General features: G+C 41.8%; 1 protein-coding gene and 1 long non-coding RNA gene across 5 annotated transcripts in view; one reads left to right on the top strand and one right to left on the bottom strand.

The window, feature by feature from the left end:
- Nucleotides 1-27,057, bottom strand: part of PARVA (parvin alpha) — a 171,207-nt gene that overhangs the window by 108,391 nt on the left and 35,759 nt on the right. The window lies entirely within an intron of this gene.
- LOC118853063 lies at nucleotides 573-26,738 on the top strand. Of its 4 annotated transcripts, XR_005010655.1 has the most exons (7): nucleotides 573-827; nucleotides 6,046-6,262; nucleotides 20,980-21,211; nucleotides 22,223-22,467; nucleotides 23,547-23,785; nucleotides 25,894-26,097; nucleotides 26,609-26,738. It is a non-coding gene; the product is annotated as an uncharacterized LOC118853063 (long non-coding RNA). The 4 variants fall into 4 exon arrangements; XR_005010656.1 differs by having other exon boundaries at nucleotides 6,046-6,153; nucleotides 20,986-21,211; nucleotides 25,894-26,738; XR_005010657.1 differs by having other exon boundaries at nucleotides 6,046-6,153; nucleotides 25,894-26,738.

The raw sequence follows: 27,057 nt of genomic DNA, 5'->3' as shown, positions 1-27,057 counted from the left end.
TAGAAGCCCCGGAGGTTCCTTGTTTGCACTCCCTTTGGGGCTTGAGCTCAAGTGCTGGTATGTGGGATCCCCATTCCTGCCTCCTAATCAATCATCTTGCACACTCCCCGGTATGACCCCCATCTTCCCTGCCATCTTTTTTCCACAACCCAAGCTAGGCTGCCCTCACTACCCTCTCTTCTCATGTCTTCTGCAGGAGTAGATCAATTACCCAGCATCTTTTCCACAGACAGCACCCCCAACTCTCTGCCGGCCCTTCTCTGATGCCACTATTCCTACACATTTTTTTCTCCTTATCCTCATGATGGAGAGAGCAATCCCACACTTCAGATTTCCTACCGCGTGATGCTCCAGGCGAACGAAATAGCCAAGAGCAGCAAGGGAAAAAAATCATAAAAATGTCGCCGGATTTGTCTCATCCTGCCTTCCTCAGCAGATTTGGTCAATGACCTCTCTCTCTGAGTCATGCTCGGGCTTTAAAAGTTTGCTTTGATTTATATCTTCAGGAAGCAAAGTCCAAGGCTGCAGTTTGGGGTATTCCGTAACTATGTATTTTGCTTTTCCATGTGGAATTTCTGGAGGATTACCTCAGCTACCGAAAATATAGCTACAGTACCCTTTTTTTTCCTGCTTTATGGTCTGTCTTAACCAAAACCACGCAATTCAACAACTGTGTGGAGGCCTCAAATTCTAGCATTCTGAGAGCCATAGTCAAGAAAGAGTCTCTCATCATTTTAATCATGGAAACAGACCCTACTGAAGCCTCAATGATCTCACTTGTGAAGCGGTCAGCCCGAAAAACCATCTTGAAAAGGATTTGTACTAAGGTAAGCATGGGAATTTAGGGGTGAGGGTCATAGCTTCATTCTTTTTAGAGTTCTGAAATTATCTAACCTTCCATATCCTTATGGTATTTTTGCATCACAAAGACTTAGAAGCCCCACTTTTGGAGGGACAGCCTGTTGAACATTGGGCTTTATCTTGAGTCTGCCAATTGGTAGCTGCTGTGGAAAATCATGAACTTTGTAAACCTCGATTTCCTCATCTTTAAAGTGGGAATGATAATGCTTGCCTTGCCTTCCTCATAGGGAGGCTGTGAGGTTTAAATGCTATAATCACATTGAGTACTGTGCAAACTCTCAGAACACTTGGATTTAAGGGTGGAGGACCTAAAACTGACCCTCAGATTTGCCATTTAATGACTGTCGGGACCGTCAATTCCCTTTTCTAGCTCCGTCTCCTTATCTATAGAATGAGGGATTTGGCTTGGATGACCTCTAACGTTAGGTAGCTCGGGGGCATAGTAGGGTGCCAGACTCGGGGTCACGAAGACCTGGGTTCAAATCCCGTCTTAGACACATATTAGCTGTGTGACCCTGGGCAATTCTATCCTAGCATCAGTTTCCTCATCTGTAAATTGGGGAAGGGTTGGATTTGATTGCCTTTGGGTCTCTTTCTAGAATCTCAAGCACTATGGTAATATAAGAGATCATCACTAAGAGGAAGACCAAGGGTTGAACTCCAATCCTACGAGTCATATTGATCTTTCTAGCTGGATTCTCTGGACGTTTCCTTTTAAAGTCTAAGTTTGGGCATTAATGCTACCCATCCTCCTCTACCTGCCCACAAAGCTTCTTGTAGCTCAGAAGGGTTGGTTCTACTTCAAAGTGAGCTACTAAATCATTTCATGGAGATAACAACAAGACCCCACCGGAGTGGACAGTAGGAAGCTGAGACACACAACAGACAGAGCTGAATGATAGAATGGGGATCTAACAGGTCTGGGAGGGTGGTCAAGGATCTAGTGTCATTAACAACTCTTATTTATGTAGCGACGTGCGGCTACAAAACACTTTTTCCATTTTCTTCTCATTGGGTCCTTATAACAATCCCATGTGGTAAGGCAAGGGAAACATCCTTAGAAGCGAAGAAACAGACTCAGAGAGGGAAAATTATTTGACCAAGGTCACACAACTATTAATAAATGGCAGGGTTGGAACTCCAACCCAAGCCTTCTGACTCTCAGTTGAGTTAATAACAAGATGGAATAAAGGTAAAGACCTACACTTGGATCCAAAAAGTTTATTGCAATTGTGAGAATGGAGTTAAGTGGCTCAGTGGAGAGTGTCAGGAAGACCTGAGTTCAAACCCAGCCTCAGACACTTACTAGCTGTGTGACCCCGGGCAAGTCACTTAACCCCATTTGCCTCAGTTCTTCATATGTAAAATAAACTGGAGAGGAAAATGGCAAAGCACTTTGGTATCTTTACCAAGAAAACCCCAAATGGGGTCACAAAGAGTCAGACATGATTGAAATGACTGAACAAAAACAAAAGTGGTGTCTTGCTCACTCCAGAGACTATAATGGATTGATACTTCATGCAGGGACTAGAACCTTGTTTTCTTAATTTTCAGCCGCACCTCATGACTCTTCCCATCCAGGCACCCATACTGTGACCTGCTATCCACATTGCTGGACAAACCCTAACCCTCTAACCATATTAATTTATAATAAGTGTTAACCTCTGGCAGTAGGTATTGTAGGCATGCTTTCATTGGCCTACTGAACATCAATACAATAATCTGTAGCTTCATTGCTCTGAAAATAGTGAATGTAGTACGGCTAAACACCCCACAACAAAACTAATGATGATGATAATAAATAAACTGATGCCTATATTACACATAAAGTAATCTGTTTTCCTTTTTGTGTTACCGATAATCTTTTCTTTATTTCTTTAGCATTTATATAGTGCTTAAAGTTTGCAAAGTGCCTTATACACAATGCCGATCAATCCTATTACTAATATTTTCTAATTCCTCCTCTTCTTCAGCCCCTCCCCCCAACTCCTACATCTTCCCCCACCCCCTACTTCTTCATAGAACCCCTGCTTGTAACAAAGAGGCATAGTCTGGCAAAAATAATTTAACCCACTGGTTATATTTGAAAAAGCACCAATATCATACCAGTAATCGACCCTCTCTCTGAGAGGCCCCACTAAGTTTGGTATTAGTTCTCTAAAGCTACAACCGGTCACTGAGTTGGTCACAGTTCTGCAGTCTTTCAAAGATAGTCATGTAAATGGTCCTCTTGAGTGTGATTTACATCAGACATAGCATGATAGGTTCTCTCTCTAAGTTGATTGGCACAACAACCCAGTCACATAAGGAGGATTTCATTAGTTCCATTTTACAGATGAGGAAACAAAGGCCCAGTGACCTAGGTGATTTGCAAAGCTGAGACTCAAACCCAGGTTTCTTGATCACAGGTCCAGGGCCCTTTCTATGAGGCATCACTTGAAGGTTCACCAAGTGCCTTCTGACTCTGCCAGCCCACACTGAACTGGCCGGAGCTGCTCACGATGTTTCTCTCCCACCCCCATTAGCATGTGATGATAAATATCCTTAATTGTTCTCTAACTGTTTCTTGTGAACTCCTTAAGTCTCCCCACTGAGACCTTAAACTTCCTGAGAACAGGTACCATGACTGGCCCTGCTTTGTTTCCTCCATGGGGTCCAGGACTAGGCTGGGGACCAAGGACAAGGGGAGCACTTGCCAATGGACCGACTGATAATGCCCCTTCGGTGGCTTTTGTTAATCTTGCTGAGAACAGCTCAGCTGGCTGAACCACCTCATGGCCTCACTAACATAACCCTAGATATAGACCTGGAATGGACTTCAGAGGTCATCAAGTCCCTCGTTTTATAGATGAAGAAACTGAGGCACAGGGGGCTAAATGACTTGTCCAAGATCACAAAGGTAGCAAGCATCAGAACGATTCGAACCCAAGTCTTCTGACTCCAAAGTCAGCGTTCTTTCCACTGTAGCAGGCTGACTGCTTTGAGATCCTGGGATCACAAACTCAGTTCCATTTATGTCTACATCAGTTCATAGACTCAGAGAAAGTCAGAGTTAAAAGAAACTTTAGTCACCATCTAGTTTGAACTTGCCTCCAACGAGGGTAGGAGCACTAAAGCAATGCCTTTCCCAAGGATCACAGACCAAATGATAATTATTACAGCTAACTTTATATATTGTTTATATATAATATATATTATTTAATATTTTTAATATTTATATATTGTTTTAACTATATATAGTTATATATTGTTTAACTTTATATATTGCTTATATATTATATATATTGTTTATGTACAATATTTACTACTTAATATTTTTAATATTTATATATTGTTTTAACCATATATACTGTATGTATAGTTTAACTTTATATATTGCTTATATATTGTATGTATTGTTTATATATTTAATATTCATATATTGTTTTAACAATATATACTGTATGTACAGTTTAGCTTTATATATTGTTAAAGCACTTTACCCATATTATCTTATTGATCCTCACACCCACTTTGTGAAGTAAGTACTGTTATTATCCCCATTTGGCAGAGGAGGAAACAGATCGAGATTTTCCCCGCATCACACAGCTAATATGTGTCTGAAGCAGAATTTGAATTCAGGTCTTCCTGACTCCAAGTCCAGGACTTGATCTGCCAGAACTGGAAGGGACAGCAGAGAGCCATGTAGTCCAACCCTCTTGTTTTATTGATAAGGAAATTGCGGCCTAGGGCAGCTAACTGACTTGCTCAAGGTTGCACAGGGAAACTTGTCTCTTAGAAGGGAAATAAAATGGTTTCTGTCTATTTACCTTGGATCTAGTGCCTATGTTTTATCAGTGGATGGGAACAGGGTTTGCTCATTAACAAAAGCCGCTTCACAGATGCTGCAGTTGAGATGGGAATCCTCTGAGGCCTCTGGAAGTTTTCTCCTTGGGCACTTAGGTTCCAAATAGGTTATAGGGCCAGAAAATAGGTTTAATGAAGAGGAGAAATCTATTCATGGTCCTAGGTGGTCATCCCTACGTTTGCCAATATCAGCTATTTTTCTCACAAAACCCAGAGCTGACTCTGCCAGAGGAAGACCCTTCAAACCCAGCATGGACAGTGATTCAGACCCACACGTGGCCCAGTCAGCTCAGTACCCACACCAACCAAGGCCCACTCGTGGCTTGTCTGGCTCAGCCCTGACACTGACTGTAGACCCTATGTGACCTCTAGGGCCCAGCACAGACCCCGAATGAGACCCACACAAGTCCCTGGTGCAGAAGCCTGCCCCATCGCACAACGGCTTTTGAATTAAAGCGGGATGTCCCTGTTCAAGGCAGAAATAAAAGCCTTCTTGTTTGTTATTGGCCTTGGAGAGCCTAAAGTTCCACTTTAGGAACAGGCTTGAGTTTCCAGCCTCCAAGCTGAGTCTTCAAAGTCTGCTGGAGCCCTGAAGCCCTCTTTTTCTATCCCCTGACAGGGTTATAGACAGAAGCCACTGCTGTCTGTGAAAGCCAGTGGGTGTCCTTTGGGAGAACCATAGTCCAAAAAGTCAAGAAAGTAAGTGAGCAAAAACAGAGGGACATCATAAAACCCGGATTGATTCATTTCTGGAAATGTGCCTCTGTGGGCTTCAAAAAGCATTTGGGCCTCATAATTTTAGAAGTGCACAAAACAGGGAGGCGTTTGCTCGTATAAACAAGTTCATTCCTACCCCAGGATTGCTCTGGGGATTCAATGCTTTTATCAAATTTAGTAAGGCATCCTTAGGAGCAAAAATGGCTCAGCTCTAATTAATTTGGCACAGCCAGAGGTTTTGGATAGTGATCAAATCAATACGAATATAGAACTTATGCTTTCTCCAAGCTCTGCAAAATGCTCAGTGACCGTCCCCCATCAGGGAATCGGAGGCTGCCAGCTACTCGATCAGGGGCAGTTCACGTGGCTTTGCCCTCTCCCTCTCCAAACAGGGTAGAGAAAAGCTGCTGAAATTACGTGATATTCGGTAACTTGGGAGGAACTTGAAAACCCAAAATTTAAGGGGCGGTGGCCTGCACCCCTAGTGCTGAGAATGACCTGTGGATCTGCGGACACACCAGCGAGCCAAGGCAGCGGGGAGGAAGGGGGTGAGGACGGCAATAAGGCACCCAAGCTATTTCTCTGGTTGCCTCACATTTCTCTATTTATTTTTATCTGCAGGATCAGGCGTGTTAGAGAGAGAAGGAGAGGCCTAGGAACAACCGCCTCAGCCGTCATTCTTGGTTACTTACATCTGTGGTCAATTTCCCACACTTTATTCCATAAAAGGTAAACGAGGCACGGTGCTTGCAACAAGATAATCTAAACAATATGAACAATGTTACTGTTAAAGACCATCTGGCTGATCATGCTCAGCCCAGACTTTTAACTCCTTGAGGTAAGATGTGGAAAGCATGCATGCCATTGTGATGTGCTTCTAGCCCCATAGTATGACTTTTCTTTCTTTTCTTTGCTTTCCTCCCTCCCTCCTTACTTTCTTTTTTCTTTTCTTCCTCCCCCTTTCCCCTCTTCTTCCCTTCTTCATTCTTTCTTACTTTCCTTATTTTTCTTCCCCCTCACTCCTTTTCTCTGTTCTTCTCTTCCTCCTATTTTTTTTCTTTCTTTTGTCTTCCTTGTTTCCTTCTTTCCTCTCTACTCTTTTGCTCTTTCCTCTTCTTTCTTTCCTTCCTTCCTTTCCTCCCTTTCTTCCTCCCTTCCTTCTTCTCTTCCTCTCTTTCCTCTTCCTCCTTCTTTTTCTCTATTTCTCCCTTCTTCCTTTGCTCTTTCTTTCCTTCCTTCCTCCTTTCCTCTATTCCTCTCTTCTTCCCTTTTTTCTTTCTTTTCTTACCCTTCTTTCCATTCCTTCTTTCCTCCCAGCTTTCCTCTATTCCCCTCTTTTTCCCATCTTCATTCTTTCTTTCTCTACTTCTTTTCTTCCTTCCTCCTGTCCTCTTTTTCCTTCCTCTTCTTTTTCTCTTGTCTATTCCTATTTCTTTTGTCTATTCCTCTCTTTTTTCTTCCTTTCCTTTCTCTTCCTACCTTCCTCCCTCCTTTCCTCTTTCTTTCCCCTTTCTTCCTTCTCCCTTCCTTCCCTTCCTCCTTCTATTCCTCTCTTCTTCCCTTCTTTCCTTCCTTCTTCCCTTCTTTCCTCTTTTTCTTTCTTTCCCCTTTCTTCTTTCTTCCTTCCTTCCCTTCCTCCCTCTATTCCTTTCTTCTTCCCTTCCTCTTTTTTCTTTCTCTTTCTTTTCTTCCTTTTCTTTTTCTTTCTTCCTTATTTCCTCTTCTCCTCTCTTTCCCCTTCCCTTCTTGCTTCCTCCCTGCCTCCCTCCTTTCCTTTATTACTCTTTTATTCCCATCTCTTTTTCTTTCTTCCTCTTTTTCTTCCTTTCCTTTCTCTTCCTTCTTCTCTCTCTCCTTTCCTCTCTCTCCCTTCCTTTCTCTCTTTCTCTCCTCCCTCTCTCATTCTCTTTCTCTCTTCCTTCCTTCTTTCTTCTTTTAAAATAAATTAAAAGTAGACAAGCCTTGTGTGGAAACCTTGAGCTTCAGACAAAGTGTGATGTACTAGTCTTAAGAGTCAGGAAAGCCTGGGTTCAAATCCTACCTCTAATTCCTACTAGCTGTGTCCCTAGGTCATTATGACATAGTTTAGAGTCGCCTTGCCATATAATTCACTATCTTCTGGGGATGCTCTCGTTTTTAAGGGTCCATCCTAAAATATAGTGTCCAGAACTAACCACAGTACTCCAACTGGAGCTAAAGGGCCTGGGTTCAAACTTGGATCTGCCTTACAACTTATGTGACTTTGAATAAATCACTGAAGTACGATAGGGAAAGATACGGACACACAGAAAGAGAGATAGAGACAGAGAGACAGAGAGAACAAATTCAAATAGGAGGAAAGAGATCAGAAAATCACAAATGTATTTGCACATTTTCCATTGTGAGGTCATATTGGAGTAATCAAGAGCTGAATTATAACTAAGATTTTTTTTTCCACCTGGGACAAAGGTGTGGAGGGTGACAGGTGTTGGGAAAATCTCCTCTGAGATGGGGTCAAAGGAAATGAGCCTTGGAGACCTTCTAATTGTCAGCACTCTAGCTTTGGCTACGACAAGTAGGGAGGTTTAGCTGACTGCAGTCCTTGTACAGATGAAACTGAATTTAGCTCACTCTTGTGAATTTGGCACAATGAGGGAGGGGTGGTTTCTGATACTAACCCAATCAATATGAATGCAGAATTCATGCTTTCTCTGCTGGGAAATGGGCAGCGATCATGGTGGATGTGGTCATTTCACCTACATGATGAAGATGCCATTTGACTTGAGGACTTCATATACTGGTTTTGGGGTTGGAAGACTTGGGTTTGAGTCCTAAAACACTCTTAAACTCACTTTTAAAAAACGCCTCTATTTTCCTCAGTTTCCCTATCTGTTAAAAAAAGGGATAATAGCACCTATCTTCCAGGATTGTTGTGAAGATCAAATATTTGTAAAATGTTTTGCAAACCTCAAAGTGCAATAGAAATGGTAGTTGCTACTGCTGTTCCTCTTCCTCTTCCTCCTCCTCCTATGATTACATGACCTAGAACTTTCCTCTCTAGGTCCTGAGTGAAATTATAGATTTAGAGTTAGAAGGGATTTTTAGAAGTCGTCTAATCCAGTATCCCCATTTTCCAGAAGAGGAAACTAAAGTCTAGAGAAGCCACGTGACTTGCCCAAAATTATGTAAACAGTAAATGGCAAGACAGGATTTGAGTCCAGATTCCAAATCCAGTGCTCTTACCACTGTTGCCTCTAGGTAAGCTCTAAGGTCTTACCTAGCTTTACTGAGAACCTACACATATTAGATGTGATGACCAATAAATCACCAATGAGCATTTATTATGTTGCTACTATGTGCTAAGCTCTCCAGTTACAGAGAAAGGCAAAAATCGCCCAAAATCCCTACTTTTGGGAAGCTCACACGGTAAAGGGAGAAATAAGAAAATCAATAGGTGCCTGTATGTTACCTAGTGAATAGAAGGACGGTCACTTTAGGGGGAAGTGCTATCAACTGAACCCTGGCCTTTGGAAGCCAGGAAGTCCAGGAGGCAGAGGGGAGGAGAGACTGAGTGCCAGGCATGGGGCACAGCCAGCACAAAGTCACAGAGGTGGGAGGGTCATGTGCAAAAAATAGCAAATAGGCCGGTAACTTCCATCAAAATTACCAAAACTAAGTCCATTTTAATAAACTTTTAATTTAAAAAAAATACGTCACTTAGCCTATTCAGAAGTGGAAGGAACAATAACAGGATGTCACAACTCGACTCGGTTCTTCCTCCTTTCAAGCCACTCCTCCATCTGCCCACAGGTTGGGCCTATTCCGAGACCAGTTTCCTGGGAACAGTTTTTCTGAGATCACACCTTGCCCACAGCAATTGTTCTTGCTGGCAACAAAACTGTTAAAAAAAAATAAAACAACCCAACTCTGCTAAATGCTACCGCTCCCTTTTCCTTTCCTTTAAAAAAAAATCTGAAACTCTCTTTGCCTTCCAAACCAAGAAAATGTGCCCATTAAGGAGGGCTGGTTGGCCCAGGGAAGACACAATAGAATCTTGCTATTATTCTGTCAAGCTGCTTTGAATTCCGTGTCCCTGGTTTTCAGGAGGTAGTTTTTCCACTTCCTGAGCACATGAGAACGACCTTGTTCCTTCCTTCTCTGCTTAATTTTACAGCCTGCCTCTCTGCAGGTTGGGCTCATATACCCTTATTTTAATTAATAAACAGTCAAGGCAGCCTCAGGAGGCCAGATGCCACGGACACAGGGCACAGGTTTGTAATGAGTGTTTTAAGGCTGGCTTGTGCCAGCTGTGGATTCTCCTACAGCTCCTCTATTACCATGTGCAAATTTAGCAGAACCCAAAACACATTCAGTTCTGGTTACCCCCCACGATGTGAACAATGGGCATGTCATTTTCTTCAATTATAGAAGTTAAATGCTCTGGAGTTCTCAGGACAAGTGTTAATGACCCACATTAGATGATTGTGTAATTAATGGGACTCCTATTGGAATTCATTTTTCAAATGACAGCTTGTATCTTTAAGGTATTTTACAGGTATAAAGAGCTTTTCTTTTTTTAAACAAATCATCTCTTTTGATTCTCACACCCACTCTATTACAGAGGCAGCAGGTAGAGCTTTGGACTTGGAGGCAGAAAGATTTGGGATTCGAATCTTGCTTCTGAACATCTGGGAACATCACTAACTAAATTTCAGACTTATCCACTGACAGACAAGTTGTATTACTAATAAAATCATATATCTGTGATCCACTCTAAAGTACAAATAATTTTATCTCTATTTTACTGAGTCTTAGACAGAGGACCACAATGGAGCAGGGACTCACCCCAGTGTTCCAACTCCAAGATAGGAATTCTTTTTATTTCACCATCTGTGAGAAACAACTATGGCAAGGAGAATTAAGAGGACAGGATGGCTATAAGATCATACTGTTAATTTTGAGGCAGGATTTTTCTGCCCAAAGTTAAATTGGGAAAATTTCATGTCAGTTGAAGAAACTATTTCATGTAATTAATTACAGGGGCCTAGATTTGGACAGGACTTTAGAGATCATCCAGTCCAAACCTTTGCTCAATGGAGTGAACCCCCTTTATCTCCGTGACAAATGGTCAGACAAGGTTCTTCCTGAATGTTACCCAACCATTCCTAAGGCCCACTGGGCTTTTCTACCTGCCCTAAAGCGGAAGCTATCTCTGTTGTCTCCTCCAATTACAGCACAAATACCTTGAGGGATGGGTTTTCTATTTGTACCCTTAGCATGGTGCTTGGCACATGGTGAACACTTACCAGCCTTTTCATTGACTTCCATTAATTCCATTGTTGGTCAGCTCTGAAGGTTGGAAAATTCTTCCTTCCTATCTGCCTCCCTGTAACTCTTTGCCATCTGGGGCCAAGGAGAAGTCCAATCTGTTTTCCACATAAGGACCTTTAGATATTTGAAGACAATGATCATGTCCCCCCCGACCTCTTCTATTCTTCAAGATAAACTTGGCTTTCCTCCATCCCCCATATCCATATACCCCCAAATCAGCTGGGGTTGGGGAAGACCATAGCCTATAAATACTGGGTTAGTTAAGCTGAGTATCAAGGAAGACTGAGGCACCAAGACGCTATATATGAATAATAAGCAACCAAGACTTTGCTTAACTTGGTAATGTCATCTCAGTAAGTAAGCTTTTCACATATAACACTTGGGGATTCTTTTTTTTTTTTGAGCCTCAAATTTTTTTTTCCAATCATTTATTTGTTTATTTTTAGTTTACCGCACACGGTTCTACATAATTTTGAGTTCCAGATTTTCTCCCCTCCCTCCTCCCTCCCTCCCCAAGACGGCATGGAATCTCATATAACTACCATGTATAACTTCGCATTGAATTAATTTATACACTAGTCAAGTTGTGGAGAAGAATTATGACCAATGGAATGAATCATGAGAAAGAAGAAACAGAACCGAAAAAAAAACTACAAAAACAAAAACAAAAGAGAAGCAAAAAAGGCGAGCATGTAGTGCGCCTCAATCTGTATTCAAACTTCACAATTCTTTCTCTGGATGAAGATAGCATTCTCCATTGTGAGTCCCCTGGAGTTGTCCTTGCACCTTACGTTGCTGAGAAGAGTGAAGTATGTCAGGGTTGGTCCTCACGGAATCCATATATCTGTGGTTGTGTACAATGTTCTCCTGGCTCTGCTCCGCTCCCTCAGCATTATGTCGTGTAGGTTTTTCCAGGTTGTTACGAAGTCCGTATCATCCCCATTTCTTATGGCACAATAGTATTCCATTACCTTCATATACCACAGCTTGTTCAGCCATTCCCCAATTGATGGGCATCCCTTTGATTTCCAATTCTTGGCTACCACAAAAAGAGCCGCTATAAATATCCTTGTACATATGGGTCCTTTTCCCGCTTGTGTGATTTCTTTGGGATACAACCCTAGAAGTGGTATTGCTGGGTCAGAGGGTATGAACATATCTATAGCCCTTTGGGCATAGTTCCAAATTGCTCTCCAAAATGGCTGGATCAGCTCACAACTCCACCAGCAATGTAACAATGTTCCAATTTCCCCACATCCTTTTCAGCATTTATCATTTTCCTGTTTTGTTATTTTAGCCAATCTGACAGGAGAGATGTGATATCTAAGAGTTGTTTTGATTTGCATTTCTCTAATCAGTAGTGATCCAGAGCATTTTTTCATATGCCTATAGATAGCTTTAATTTCTTCCTCTGAAAACTGCCTGTTCATTTCCTTTGACCACTTCTCAATTGGGGAATGGCTTGTATTCCTATATATTTGGCTCAGTTCCCTGTATATTTTAGAAATGAGGCCTTTATCAGAGATACTAGTTGTAAAGATTTTCTCCCAATTTTCTTCTTCCCTCCTAATTCTTGTTGCATTGGCTTTTTTGGTACAAAAACATTTCAATTTGACATAATCAAAATTATCCATTTTGCATTTTGTAATGCTCTCTATCTCTTGTTGGGTCATGAATTCTTTACTTTTCCATAAATCTGATAAGTAAACTATTCCTTGCTTTCCCAAATTACTTATAGTATCAGCTTTTACTCCTAAATCATGAACCCATTTTGACTTTATTTTGGTATATGGTGTATTGGTCTATGCCCAGTTTCTGCCCTACCATTTTCCAATTTTCCCAACAGTTTTTGTGAAATAGTGAATTATTAGACCAGAAGCTGGCCTCTTTGGGTACTTTGAGATTCTTAAATTCTCTCTCTTGGACCTATTTTCTAGGTCAGTTGTTTCTTTCCAATGCAATATTTTACATTTTCTTCTATTTTTTCATTCTTTTGATTTTGTTTGACTGATTCTTGATGTCTCATAGTCATTAGCTTTCATATGCCTAATTCTAATTTTTAAGGAATTATTTTCTTCAGTGAGCTTTTGTACCTTCTTTTCCATTTGGCCAGTTCTACTTTTTAAGGAGTGGTTTTCTTCAGTCAATTTTTGTGCTTCCTTTTCAAAGCTGTTGGCTCTTTTTTCATAATTCTATTGTATAACTCTCATTTCTTTTCCCAACTTTTCTTCTACCTCTCTTACTTGATTTTTAAAATCCTTTTTGAGCTTTTCCAAGAGGAGTTTCTGGGCTTGTGACCAATTCATATTTCCCTTTGAGGCTTCACATGTAGGCATTTTGACACTGTTGTCCTCTTCTGAGTTTGTGTTCTAATCTGTCACCATAGTAGCTTTCTATGGTCAGAGCTCTTTTTTTGTTTTTTGCTCATTTTTAAAAGTTGAGCTCTGCTCCTGGAGTACAGGGGGCACTGTCCCAAGATTCTTGCACTGGAGGCCAGGAGCCTGGTCATTGGCTATCTGAGCTGGGGCCTCTGGGGCTAGTGGCTTGCTCACTGTATTGGGGTGGCCCAGTCTAGTCACGTCTGTTGTGCCCTGGGCTCTACAGCTGGCAGTTTGCCTGCTGTGCTGTGGCTGGAGGCCTCCTGTGGCCTGCTGTGCCACGGGCCTGAGCCAGAGCCACATGGCCTCAGTTGCTGATCTGTCCTTGTGGCTAATAGCCTCCTGCTGGATTGCCCAGACACTGCCTGTGCTGGGCTGTGCTCCGCTTTGACCCAAGTGAGATAGATCTTTCCTGAAGTCCTTCTAAGTTATCTTGGGCTGGAAAATTGTTTCACTCTGTCTTTTTGTGGATTCTGTCACTCTAGAATTCTTGTAGAGGCTTGATTTAATGTTGTTTCTGAGGGAAACTGGGGAGAGCTCAGGCAACTTCCTGGCTTCTCTCCACCATCTTGGCTCTGCGCCCTTGCCCCCACCCCGCCCCCATTGAATTTTTTAAATGTATTTTCGACATTTTCTTTCATATTGATCTAAATAGCTACAGTAATATTTATAAAACGGGCAACAATTCAGTCTGATGTCCAGCAAGAAGTACGTAAAGAATCCCCCCGTAAAAGACACAAAAGCCTGTTAACATACCAGCATTTTGCTGTGTAGTCTGTGTTGGATAATATTATTTACAAATCAAGTGTTTTTTTTTTCTTAATGTAACCCTCTAGAGCAGTCATTCCAAACATTAAACCTAGTTTTTCCGATATCCCTTGGTCCCTAATATAATCAGGATCAACTTGCAAACACGTATCTGTATTCCCTTGTCTGTCTGCTGAGAGTGAAGTGCCACGTAAACAGGGCAGAAAAGAAGAAGGCCTTGCCTTAGAGCTATAACTAGGGTGGGGTGACTAGGTCTTTGTCTTACAGTGCTGGACTCAAAGGGTGTTTGACCGCATAATTTATCACCTAGTTAGCAATATTTGTTTATTTAAAATAGAAAGCTAGGAAGAAGGGGCTGACCGTCAAAAATGACCCACATTGCTGCTGCTTGACCAGCAAGATGTCTGTCTTGCCTCAATATCTCCATCTCCCACCTACAGCTGCACCTCAAAAGAGGGTTTGTTCACATTGTGATGCTTTCCCTGAGCACTGTTTATGGCACACAATTAAGTCCCAATCAAGACAGATAATGAATTCTCTTAAAATGGTTGTATTGCTTGAATTCACGCTGCATATTTCCATTGGGCTGGAATCAAAGACCTTGTTTTACCTAATTCAAACTTCAAACAGTGCAAGTGTAAATACAAGTGACCACGTCACTATTTGCACTAATCAGGACTTAGATGTACTTTTCCCAGGTGCAAAGAGTCCTCATTCCAGCTGTGCTCCGTTTTAGGATTAGACTTCTTTACCAACAGCCCTATTTTCCTGCCTTCAATGGACTTCAAAGGATTCCAGACAGGATCATAGAGCCAGAGATGGGAAAGACCTCAAGGGCAGAGCTGTATCAAGATTTTAAGCTTTATCAAGAGACTGAGGTCACCGGCCATTTTCTCACCCCCAAAACGCTCTGTGGAAAGGGAAGTGTCCAGGACTACAAAGACTTTCCCAAATGAGAAGGTACTACATAAAACCAATATGCCCTTTGTGAGGTATCAAGGGAATGGATGAGATATAAGGTGACGCTGTAATACTCAGTTTATCATGAGCATCCCATCTCTGGCACTGGAACTTCCCCACTTATGAGGTATGAGAGAGATACGAGTTCTGAAGTGTGCTTTTCAGGTACACATCTACTCAGAACACCCTGAAGTCCATTCTCATGAGCGGCAGTCATTGCCAATAATTTGACCAGCTTCTGACCTGACCCCACACAAAGGTGCTCAGAGTCGTGGGCTCCCACCAAAGGCCCACATGGGTTCTTTCAGGGACACCAAACTATATTTCCCTGCAAGAAATCACATACAGTCATCCCTATAGGAGAAAGATTGGGACAGTCACTGTATACCACAGTAAAGTTCCTAAATAAAATGAGTCCCACATGAGCTCAGAGTGATTGTGTCCTTTGGCTGACTAATAAAAGTCTTCATGGTGGTGGGAGCTCGTGAGGTATGATGTTATTTTGTTATTGTTTTTTTTTAAGTGGCCATAGAATAACAGAATTCCTGGATATGCAAATAATTCCCAAGTGAAGCTGAAAATTAGCCAGATCAAGAAAGAAATGATGTTGGTTTTATACCCACGTCAGAAAAGTCACTTCAGCTGTCAGGGAAGGGTAGCTCTTCTATGGAAATTCGCTTAGGCTTTTCCCCACTGTGTTACTGAGCAGCAGGTGTGAGAGAGCTTAGTGGTCTTATCTTCTGCAGAATTTTGGAGTCCTGGATAGGGAAGTGATAGCCGAGACCACCATTTCACAAAGTGGCCATATTTACATTGGATGATCCTACTGAGATAATGAAGCGTGCACCCATTATGAGCAGAGAGAGACAAGCTGTCTTATTATTTCTCCAATCCATTCTGAAAAGATTCCAGATGGAGCTGTGCCATCAGTCCAAAGAATGGCATGCCCTGTGTTCTTCCCTTTTACCCGTTAACTTTTTCATTTGTAGTACCTGGGACAAATCATCTGGGCACATGAGGCCCTCAGAAAAGTGCCCCAGGTTCAAGGTATTCTATTGACCTTCGTTCACTTAAAAAAAAAGACACCAACTACCAAAAACCTAACATCATAGGGCAGAAGCTACCACCAATGTGTTATCCAAAGCCCACACTTATTGCAGAGAATAGGCATTTAATTACATCACATTGTAAGAAAAATCACAAGAATGCTTCCCTCATAAACGTAAGGCACACTGTCCCACAAATGCACACACACCATCAGTGTGAAGAGTGCTTAGGCGGACACGATACGTATGGAGGGGGACGCATAGAGAGAAGACGTGTGACCAGGGCAGCTCTTGCCTCCAACACTAAAGGGGGTCACTTTTGCTACCTTCTCTCTTCTCCCACTGGGCTTGCTCCCTGCTGGTGCCATGGTCCGCACCGGTCACAGAATATAGTACCTCTCTGGGGGTCTCTGAGGAACCATTCAATTAAGGAGCGCCCACAGGTGTTATCTGTCTTTCTAACTTGCCTTCCTCCTCACCATGAGCAATATGTCTCCATCTCAATCATCAATCTAACAGGGTTAGAATGTCCTTCAGAGCCCACTTTATTTTCAATCATCAACCCACACATCCTCATAAGGATGATTTAATCAGCTTTCAATAAAACACCAAATTCTGTCTGCGTCTGAGACCTCCTGGTCTTCTCAACCCCAAGACCCATTCTGGTCCCTCATATGAAAGAAAGGAGGAAGAAAAACCCCTAGGTGGAAGAGAATGGGGTGAAGTCTTGCCCTGTACCTCAATACTTTGTCCTAAATTCTGGTTTTTGTTATGTATTCACGGCTAGCAAAAAGGCCTCCAGATAACAACAACAAAGAATGAAATTAAGTTTTCATCCCAGTTAGGGTTTGTCATTGCTATCTAGATTTGCCCCTTTGGTGAGTTGGACTAATGCTGCTCCTGGAAAGAAAGGCCAGGGCTTTGCTTCTTGGTTTGTGAAATCCTCCCTCAATTGTTACCTGTTTTTTTTTTCACTATTGCTGCTGCTGTTTGTCTCAGACACTTGGATGAGGCCCCTGCCAACTTCATGGACAATGATATGATATGGGATTGTTTTCTTCCCCTACTTAAAAAATAAAATAAACCTACTCCAGCTAGCATTATCATCCTCGAAAGGGTGTGTAAGGGCTACAGACTCTTCTCGTGCCCTTTAACACTGATTAGCTCTTCCTGCTCCGTCCCCTGGTCTGGTTGGGCCTAATTCATTCTTACCAGAGCTCCTTACAGTGAAAGCTGAAAAGGCCTAAGAATTTAGCTTTGCTGACATATCCTCAGATCTGGTGAAATGCCATCTTTCTCAGCTAATTAGCCACCCTTCATTTCCTATCTTCCTCTTCTTCTCCCTCCTCCTTCTCCTAGATATGTGCAAAATTTCTTCTGTGATCTATTTCTACACCGGCCTAGAGAATACATTTATTTTTCCTTGTCAAACTATCTCCTCAATCCATGTTTAGCTGCTGCGTTCAGTTCCTTAAGAGACTGATAATAAATGCACAATTCCTTTCCCCATTCTCTTTCTATTTTTTTTCATTCTTATTTGGATTGTCATTAACTCTGCAAATTATGTTTAATCTTACAGTATCCAGTTCCTGGTCTCTCACCTCATTGGCCTTCCTGGTGATACTCACAGGTGTTCTTATTTCTTCCCTTTTGGCTAGAATCCAAGGCCAGACTGGCTCCTCTGCTTTTTCATTAGGTTTTCTTTTCTACAACCCATGCAGCATGATAGCCTGCCTCTAGTTCCCACTTAAACAATAAAATGCCTAAAGCTGGCTTCCTCCATTAGTAGGTCCTAATCGTTTTATTTGTGTCTGACTTTCCGTGACCCCATTTGGGGTTTTCTTGGTGAAGATACTAGAGTGGTTTGCCATTTCTTTCTCCAGCTCATTTACAGATGAGGAAACTGAGGCAAACAGGGTCAAGTGACTTGCCCAGGGTCACACACAGCAGTATCTGAGGACAGATTTGAACTCAGGCCTTCCTGATTCCAGGGCCAGTGCTTTAGCTGCTACACCCTTAAAAATCAGTATACATCACCTCAAACGTGTTTCCTTGGTCAGCTACAGGTTTGGTTTGGTTTTCAATTTTTTTGGTTGGGGATAGGATGGGAGGATATTGATTTATGATTTCATGGGCATGGGGCGAGGTGGTCTTGCATTGTGAAAACTCCCTCCATTGATACAGACCAGAAACTTGTCTATAACTTACAGTCTTCTAGATTTGCCAGGGGAACTGAGAAGCTGACTTTTTGGTGGTCACACAGGATGTCAATTTTTGAACAAAAATTTGAACCCAGGCTGGTTCCCTGTCCACAATGCCATGCTATCACTCATGTGACACTATATACAACGGCACAAAGGCCAGTAATGTAACACAACCACAAATTAGAATGGATAGTCATACAGAAGCATGCAAAAAAAAAAACCCAGTAGAATCACCATTGGCTTGTAGAGTGACCTGAAACCCAGCAAAATATCCAAGTCTCTGAGTATGGCCCTGGGGGTCAGAGGCAGATGCCGAAAGCTGAGGTCTGTGGCCCTTTCGCTCCACAGCTTCCTATCTATAGTATTGACAAGACAGCTGTAGAGCAGAGTAAGACAGAGAGAAGGGGAGGATGAAGTAAGAAAGAGTGTATCGCGCAATAGACATTGGACTGTGATGCTGGAAATCTAGATTCAAGTCTGAGCTCTCCTGCTAACTTGCTGTGCAGGTATGGAAAGGGCTCCAAATCCAGATTCTAATTTTGGCTCCACTGTCACTGCCTGTCTATCCTTGGGCAAGCCTTTTCTCCTCTCTGGGTCTCAGTTTCCCTCTCTGTAAAAAAGAAGGAATTAAAAAGTCTCCAAGGTCCCCTCCGGCTCTAAATCTGTGACTATGAATTATGAAAATGAGGGGATTGGCCTAGATTATTTCAAAGGTCAGCCGGGACTCACACATCCTGATGCCAGCTCCTCCCTGTAAGGAAGACATAGCGATAGAAGATCTAATGAAGGATACTTGCTGTATTTGCTGTATGTAAAGGGGAGAACCGATTTGTAATATGCCTCGGGTGGGCTGTCGCTTATTGACCAACGGACAAGACGTTCACACTCTTTGAGCCTCAGTTTCCTCAGGTGTGAAATTGAGATAATAATGGCATTAGGACCTACTAATGAAACTATCGTAAAGACTTAATGAAGTAATTCCGGTAAATCACTACGTAAATATCAGCTGTTCAATTCTGCTTAGAGGTGACATCTCCTGTGGTAGAGGCCTGTAATATAGTAGTAGTACTCCTAATAGTAATGATAGTAGTAGTAGTAGTAGTAGTTAGTAATAGTAGCAGTAGCTGTAATACTGGTAGTAATAGTAGTAGTAGTAGCAGTAGTTGTAATAATAGTGGTAGTTTAGTTTTAATAGTAGTAGTAAGAGAAATAGTTGTAGTAATAGTAATAATATGGTGGTAGTAGTAAGTAATAGTGGTGGTAGTAGTAATAGTAGCAGTAGTTGTAGTACTGGTAGTAATAGTAGTGGTATTATCAGCAGTAGTTTTAGTAGTAGTAGTAACTTTAGTAGTAGTAGTAATTTTAGTAGTAGTAGTAACTTTGGTAGTAGTAGTAGTAATTTTAGTAATAGTAACTTTAGTAGTAGTAGTAGTAATTTTAGTAGTAGCAATTTTAGCAGTAGTAGTAGCAATTTTAGTAGTAGTAGTAGTAGTAACTTTGGTAGTAGTAGTAGTAATTTTAGTAGTAGTAGTAGTAACTTTAGTAGTAGTAGTAGCAGTAATTTTAGTAGCAGCAATTTTAGTAGTAGTAGTAGTAATTTTAGTAGTAATAATTTTAGTAGTAGTAGTAGTAACTTTGGTAGTAGTAGTAGTAATTTTAGTAGTAGTAGTAGTAACTTTAGTAGTAGTAGTAGTAGTAATTTTAGTAGTAGTAGTAACTTTAGTAGTAGTAGTAGCAGTAATTTTAGTAGCAGCAATTTTAGTAGTAGTAGTAGTAATTTTAGTAGTAATAATTTTAGTAGTAGTAGTAGTAACTTTAGTAGTAGTAGTAATTTTAGTAGTAGTAATTTTAGTAGTAGTAGTAATTTTAGTAATAGTAGTAATTTTAGTAGTAGTAACTTTAGTAGTAGTAGTAGTAATTTTAGTAGTAGTAGTAATTTTAGTAGTAGTAGTAGTAATTTTAGTAATAGTAGTAATTTTAGTAGTAGTAATTTTAGTAGTAGTAGTAGTAATTTTAGTAGTAGTAGTAACTTTAGTAGTAGTAGTAGCAGTAATTTTAGTAGCAGCAATTTTAGTAGTAGTAGTAGTAATTTTAGTAGTAATAATTTTAGTAGTAGTAGTAGTAACTTTAGTAGTAGTAGTAGTAATTTTAGTAGTAGTAGTAATTTTAGTAGTAGTAATTTTAGTAGTAGTAGTAATTTTAGTAATAGTAGTAATTTTAGTAGTAGTAATTTTAGTAGTAGTAGTAGTAACTTTAGTAGTAGTAGTAGTAGTAATTTTAGTAGTAGTAATTTTAGTAGTAGTAGTAATTTTAGTAATAGTAGTAATTTTAGTAGTAGTAGTAGTAACTTTAGTAATAGTAGTAGTAATTTTAGTAGTAGTAGTAGCAGTACTAGCAGCAGCTAACATTTATGTAGCACTTATATGCCAAGCATTGTGCTAAGCACTTTACATTTATTATCTCATTTGGTCCTCACCACAACCCTGGGAAATAGGTGCTATTATTATGCCTTTTACAGTTGAGGAAATGGAGGCAAACAGATGTTAAGTGACTTGCTCAGGGTCACACAGCTAGTAAGTGTCTGAGAGTGGATTTGCACTCAGATCTTCCTGACTCCAGGTCCACTGCTCTAACCATTGTGCCACCTAACTGCTCCATGATATAATATGTAAAATGAACCCAAGGTACTGGATTCAAATCCAAGATCTGAACTCCAAGAACTCACTGCTGGCTCCATTGTGCCACACGCACTCTATGATTTTAAACTTGACCTCTCTGGGCCTCAGTTTCCTCATCTGTAAGTTGAGGGCAGTGGCATGTCACCTGCTTCACAGGGTCATTAATCCCTTTGCAAACCTTGGTACATAAATGCGTGACTGTTTTTGCCAGTTCCAGGAGAAGCTGCAAATATTCAAGTACAGACCAGACTCTCCAACTTGGATCAGAACCGTGGTACTGAGGAAGATGCGAAAGTTCTTCAGAGTTCAGGAGCAGCTCCAGGCAAACAACCCACCAGCTAAAAAATCCAGACAGTGTCTACCTCCCACCTCCTCCCTCCTACACTCATCCTTTCCCAGAGATGGAACCAGCTGGATCTAGCAAATGGAATCCATCCCTCTAGGTATGCCACTGAAGGCTGGCTGAGTGGAGGGAATGAGCTTAGGATGAAAACAGGAGATTCTGGTGGGTCTCGGGGGAGAACTTGCCTGGACCAAAAAGAGGGAAGTACTAGGCCTGGACCACATGATCTAGCCTCGCCATAATTGGCCCCATCCTTGCCAATGTTACAAATGCACCTTCCAAAGGCTCCAAAGCAGATGGCCTCCCTCATTCATGAAGGTATGGCACCTACTCAGTCTGAGGTTGCCATTGGCCACTCCAAACAATATCCAAGTGGGGAGGGGTGGCGCTTTGTGAGAGCATCCTCTGACCCTTGCTGTTATCACATCTTGTCACCTGGATGGTTATATCTCCAAAGAGGAGGGAGAGGGATGTGTTGGCCCTTTTGTATGTCCTCTGGGTTCAGGCTCATCAGCCAATCCGTGGTCCCCTTGGTCCTGCTGGACGAGAAGGAGGTAAGCAGGAAATAGCTGTGGATGTCCAAGTTACCATTCAGTATCCCTGGGAGCCACCAGAGGATATTTGTGCTTGATCCAAGGGGGAAAAAGGGCTCATTACCCTGGGGCTGGGGTTCCTTGAATTTTTTTTTAACATTTTGATTGTAATATTTCAATATAAATAGTTTCCATTTTAATCCTCTGTATTTTATTTTATGAATTTTAAAACATTTTTCTGAGAAGGGGCCCATAGACGTTACCAAGAAGTCTATGACACAAAAATGGTTGGGAACCTCTGTTCCAGTGAAAGGGATTTGGGGACAATGAGGGGTAACAAGATCAGTCTGACCCTAGTGCTTCAAGACCTGCTCCCGGTAAAAAACCAAAGACTTCTCCTCCCTAACAAGCTTCTCTCAGTATGACCTCAATGAAACCAAGGAGAGGGTTAAGTCAGGGCCCTCTATCCATAGCAGAAGGCAGTGTGTTTGGTCATTTTCTCAAGTTTTGCCCCTAAAGAATCCCCAAGGGCTAATCACTGTGATATACCACCACCTTCTTCCCTTGAAAATGTCCAGGGCAAACTGGTCCCACACATTGCACTGGAAGGAAAAGCATCAGGGCTGGAATGGCCCACATTCGGTAACGTGGACAGGGCTGAAGTGTGCCTGAGAAGCAGTCATTTGGGACCAGAGAGACACAGTAACAACACCTGTGGAGACAACAATGAAGCTCAGAGCTTGCTGTGGAAATGGAAGACTTTTGATGGCAGAAACTGGTTTCTCTTTTTGTATTTATAAGCCCAGTTTCTTATTTATAGCAGGTATGTGATGATAATAACAACTAACATTTATATACAGTTTTACAAGTATTATCTGCTTTTATCCTCACAACAACCCTGGGAAGGAGGTGTTATTTTTAATCTCCATTTTATAGATGAGAAACTTGAAGGAGACAGATTTTAACTTACTTGCCCACAGATAGTAAGTGTCTAAAGCAAAATTTGAACTCAGGTCTTCCCGAGTCCTACATTCTATCCACCAGAACAATAGGGCACCCTACCAACCATGAGAAATTCCCTACTAAGCTTAACACCACAATACTAGAACACTCTACATCTCCCTCCAGAGTCCGTCCTGGCCACCATCACTAACAGCTCACCACCAGGAGAGAGTTATGGAGGATCATAAAGCTAGGAAGGATCTTAGAAGATGTGAGAACCGTTAGCCCCACCCGGGCAAGATAATACTAATATGACAACATCTTTCATGTATATGGTGCTTGGATTGCAAAGAACTTAACATATATGGTCTCATTTGATCCTCAAAATAACCCTGTAAGGCGGGTGCTACCATTATTCAAGCATTTAGTAAGCACCTACTATATGCTGCCCTGTGCTAGAGATATAAAGATTAAAATTAAACAGTTTTTGCTCCCAAGGAATTTATAATCTTGATTTTACAGATAAATAAATTGAAGGTTGGAGAAGGTTACAGAGCTAGTAAGTCTTTATGTAGGGATTAGAGCTCAGATCCTTCTGAAGATCAAGATATGGAAGAAAAATCTCTTCCTGGAAATCAGAAAGGACAGCTAGGTGGAGCAGTGGTTAGAGTACTGGGCCTGGGGTCAGGAATACTCATCTTCCTAAATTCAATCCAGCCTCAGACACTTTACTAGTTATATGAGCCTGGACAAGTCACTTGACCCTGTTTGCCTCAGTTTCCTCATCTGTAAAATGAGTTAGAGAAGGAAATGGCAAACCTCTCCAGTGTCTTTGCCAAGAAAACCCTAAATGGGGTCATGGAAAGTTGGACACGACTGAACAACAGATGTCAAAATCCTGTTTCTAGATCTCATCTGCTCTGAGGCTGATGTTACACCATTTCTTTCTTCTTGCCCTAGGAGGTGCTGATGGAACAGTGTTCTCTTCAGGGCTGACTTGGGCATTCCCTACCAGCTGGGTAATTCTCTGAGGGTATGGGCAAGCTGTCATTAGCAACTTGGTGCTGGTGGGAGAAGACAGGAAGTGAGAAACTCATCATGATCCCCAACAAGCTTTCTGCCCCCCATCCTCCGCACCCCAGCTTTAGGAAGAACCCACATTGCTACAGGTTTCTGGTTGGAAAGTGCTGGAAGCCAAGGTACATAACGCTCCTATCACATCTCTAACTACAAGAAGCCATTATGGAATATAGAATATGGAAAATGAGTATGGAAAAATAATTTGTTCAAAAGAAAAAAATACCCCAACTCCAAATAAAGATTACTGCAAGAGCAGGTTGGCAGGCATAAAACCTACCTGCCTTAAGGAAATTATTAGCCCTGGAGAAAACTTAGTAGAATGGAAGAACATTGGATTTGGAGTCAAAGGATTGAGCTCTAACTACGTGTGTGGCCATGGATGAGTAACATGACCTCTAAGCCTCAGTTTTTTCATCTGTAAAATGAGGGTGTGGGGGCTGGGGTGGGATCCCTGCTATTCTGCGAGGTTGAGGCTGGTGGATTGCTTGAGTTAAGGAGTTTTGAGCTTCAGTAGTGCTCAGTGTCCCCACCGTGAGTCAGTAACAGGGTGAGCCCCTGGGAGCAGAGGGCCACGGGGCTGCCTGCGGAGGGGTGAACAAGTCCAGATAAGACAAACGGAGCAGGCTAAAATGTCTCTGCGTGGATGGCCATTTCCAGCCTGAGCAAGCTGGGAAGACATAATCTTGAAAAGAGAAAAAGCACATGTTACGTGTCCATGGCCACACATGTAGTCGGAGGCATCAGGGTTGGATTAGATGATCTTTAAAGGTCCTTTCCAGCTGTAAACATTTGATCCAATGAACTTACAGAAGAATCAGGACTCTTACCTCCCAGATTCTTGAACAAGTGTTATTTGGGGGTTTTATTGATCTGGACCCACGAGTTCATTCATGTCTGCAATTTTAGAGTCTCAAGAGTTCCTGGGGCTTTGAGAGGTCAAGTGCTTTTGCCCAAGGTCATTTTGTTGTGACTGCTGTTGCTCGGTCTATCAGTCATGTCCGACTCTCTGTGACCCCATTTGGGGTTTTCCTGGCAAAGATACTGCAGTGGTTTTGCCATTTCCTCCTCCAGCTCATTTTACAGATGAGGAAACTGAGACAAACAGGGCGAAATGATTTGCCCAGGGTCACATAGCTAGTGTCTGAGGTCAGATTTGAACTCAAGAATATGTCTTCCTGACCCTGGGGCTGGCTCTTGATGCACTATGGCGCCACCTAGTGGGCATATAGTAAGCCTATGCTAGAAACAGAATTTAAACACAGGTCTTGACTAGAAAGGAGGTCCTCCATCCATGAAGTCAGGGTGCCTCTGAGCAAGCAAACATCTACATGTACCCAGTGGGAAGGGGCCCTTTAAAGAAATCATTTGATGATAGGAGATCTTAACTGGGGTCTGTGAACTTGTTTTTAAAAAGGTTTTGATAACTGTCTTTCGGTATACTTGCAATCCTGGGTATTTTATTTTATGCATTTAAAAACATTACAGACACCCAAAGGGGCTAAGAATGAAAATAAAGATTAAGAACCCCAACTTTAGGGGAAGCTAGGTGGCGCAGTGAATAGAGCACCGGCCCTGGAGTCAGGACCTGAGTTCAAATCTGGCCTCAGACACTTGACACATGTACTAGCTGTGTGACCTTGGGCAAGTCACTTAACCCCAATTGCCATGCCCCCCCCCAAAAGAACCCCTACTTTATAAAGTGAAAAATTCTTCTGTAATGTGAATAATTCTCCTGAATTTGGCACAGTGAATACAGTGCTGGACCTGGCCTCAGGAAGACCAGAGTTCAAAACCAGCCTCAGACACTTACTAGATGTGTGACTCTGGGCAAGCCACTTAATCTTTGTTTGCCTCAGTTTCCTTATCTATAAAAGGGGGATAATAATAGCACTTGCCACTGAAGACTGTGGCGAATATCAAATGAGACAATAATTGTAAAGTACTTAGCACACAGTAAGCTCTATATAAATGTAAATATGTTTATAAACATATAAATATGTAAATATATAATTTAGAGATATATAAATTTTATTATATAATATATATTGGAAATATACAAATAAATAAATTGCCATTATCATCATTATTATTATTTTATCAATAATACATAGTCATTTCCAAATATGGGTGTCCTTAAAGTCTGGGCATCCCTGTACCAGGCTTCCAAACATTTTTCCTCTTTTTTCCCCCCTGCTCTAAACCCCATTTCTCTCTCCAACTCCTGCAGGAGCTCCTCAACGGCCCAGCAGGGACTCGCTCAATGAGTTTTTAAAGATGAGCCATCCTCTATTGTTTCCAATCACCTATTAGAGAGAGGCCCACCTGGCAGAAACCCTTGGACAGGGGCGCACTGGTTAGAACATAAGGAGCCACTGCTTACCAAAGTGAACCAGACACTTCCTTTGCCTGAGGATTTCTGAGGATAAATAAGGTACACCCCCAACTTGGGCCCAAGGACTGACTCTTCTCCACTTCCAAGGAGCCCCCGCCCCCTCACTGCAGTAACTCACCCAGGTGGACCAGATCCGAGCCTGGCCCCCGAAGGGGTTGCGACTTGGCATAGATGTTTTCTATAACTGTCTGGGATCTCTTTAGTGTGGGGTATTCATTATTTAAGTTCTGTGGAAACTGTTTAGCTCTGAAGCCAACTGACTCATCCTCCCCTTTAACTTTTTATTTCCTGTAAGCGATCCATTAGTATCTGGCAAGGTTCAGGTCACAACATTGCTCCATCAAAAGGGAACTGTTCTTAAGGGGCTAGGAGCTTTTTGTTAGGAGCTGAATTTGAATCAAGATAGAATTCTGTGCTGTGTAATTATGACGACCAACCTTAGCCCAGAGGAGAGACAAGAAAATGCACCTCCCACCTCACATACTGTCAGACTCGGTTGATGTGTTGGCTAATTACTTTCTCTCCCTTTCTTTTTTATTCTTTGTTGCAGATGGATTTCTGGGTAGAGTAGCGGGGAAGGAGATATTTAGAAACAAAGGTGATGCAAAAACGAAGTACATCAATAAAAAAATGTTTGGAAATGGATGTGTTCTACAAACAAGGCTTTCTTAAAAGTTGTCTCCACCAGATCTTAATGGGGCTTCAGACGGATAATCTGAAACATATGTTCCATCGCCTGTGAAAGGGTGATAATGCCATTTATGTTCATATTAGCCCATATTTTTTTTTACAGATGAGCATTTTTCTAGGGATGGTCATGCAGGCTAGTTGATCACTTTTGCCAATGTGGGGGAAGTGGGAGGGAGGGGATTCCCTCCAAAGTTATCCAATGGGTGACTCTTCCATACAGTTCTGTTCCCTAGGATTCTGTGAGAGCAAAAAAGGGGAACTAAGACCACAAACTTCTTACAGTTTATTTTTTCCCCAAAAATACTTTCT

The sequence above is a fragment of the Trichosurus vulpecula genome, chromosome 6 (assembly GCF_011100635.1).
Source record: "Trichosurus vulpecula isolate mTriVul1 chromosome 6, mTriVul1.pri, whole genome shotgun sequence".
Taxonomy (NCBI): domain Eukaryota; kingdom Metazoa; phylum Chordata; class Mammalia; order Diprotodontia; family Phalangeridae; genus Trichosurus; species Trichosurus vulpecula.
The sequence above is the reverse complement of the archived record's forward strand: the minus strand, read 5'-3'. Positions and strand labels throughout refer to the sequence as shown.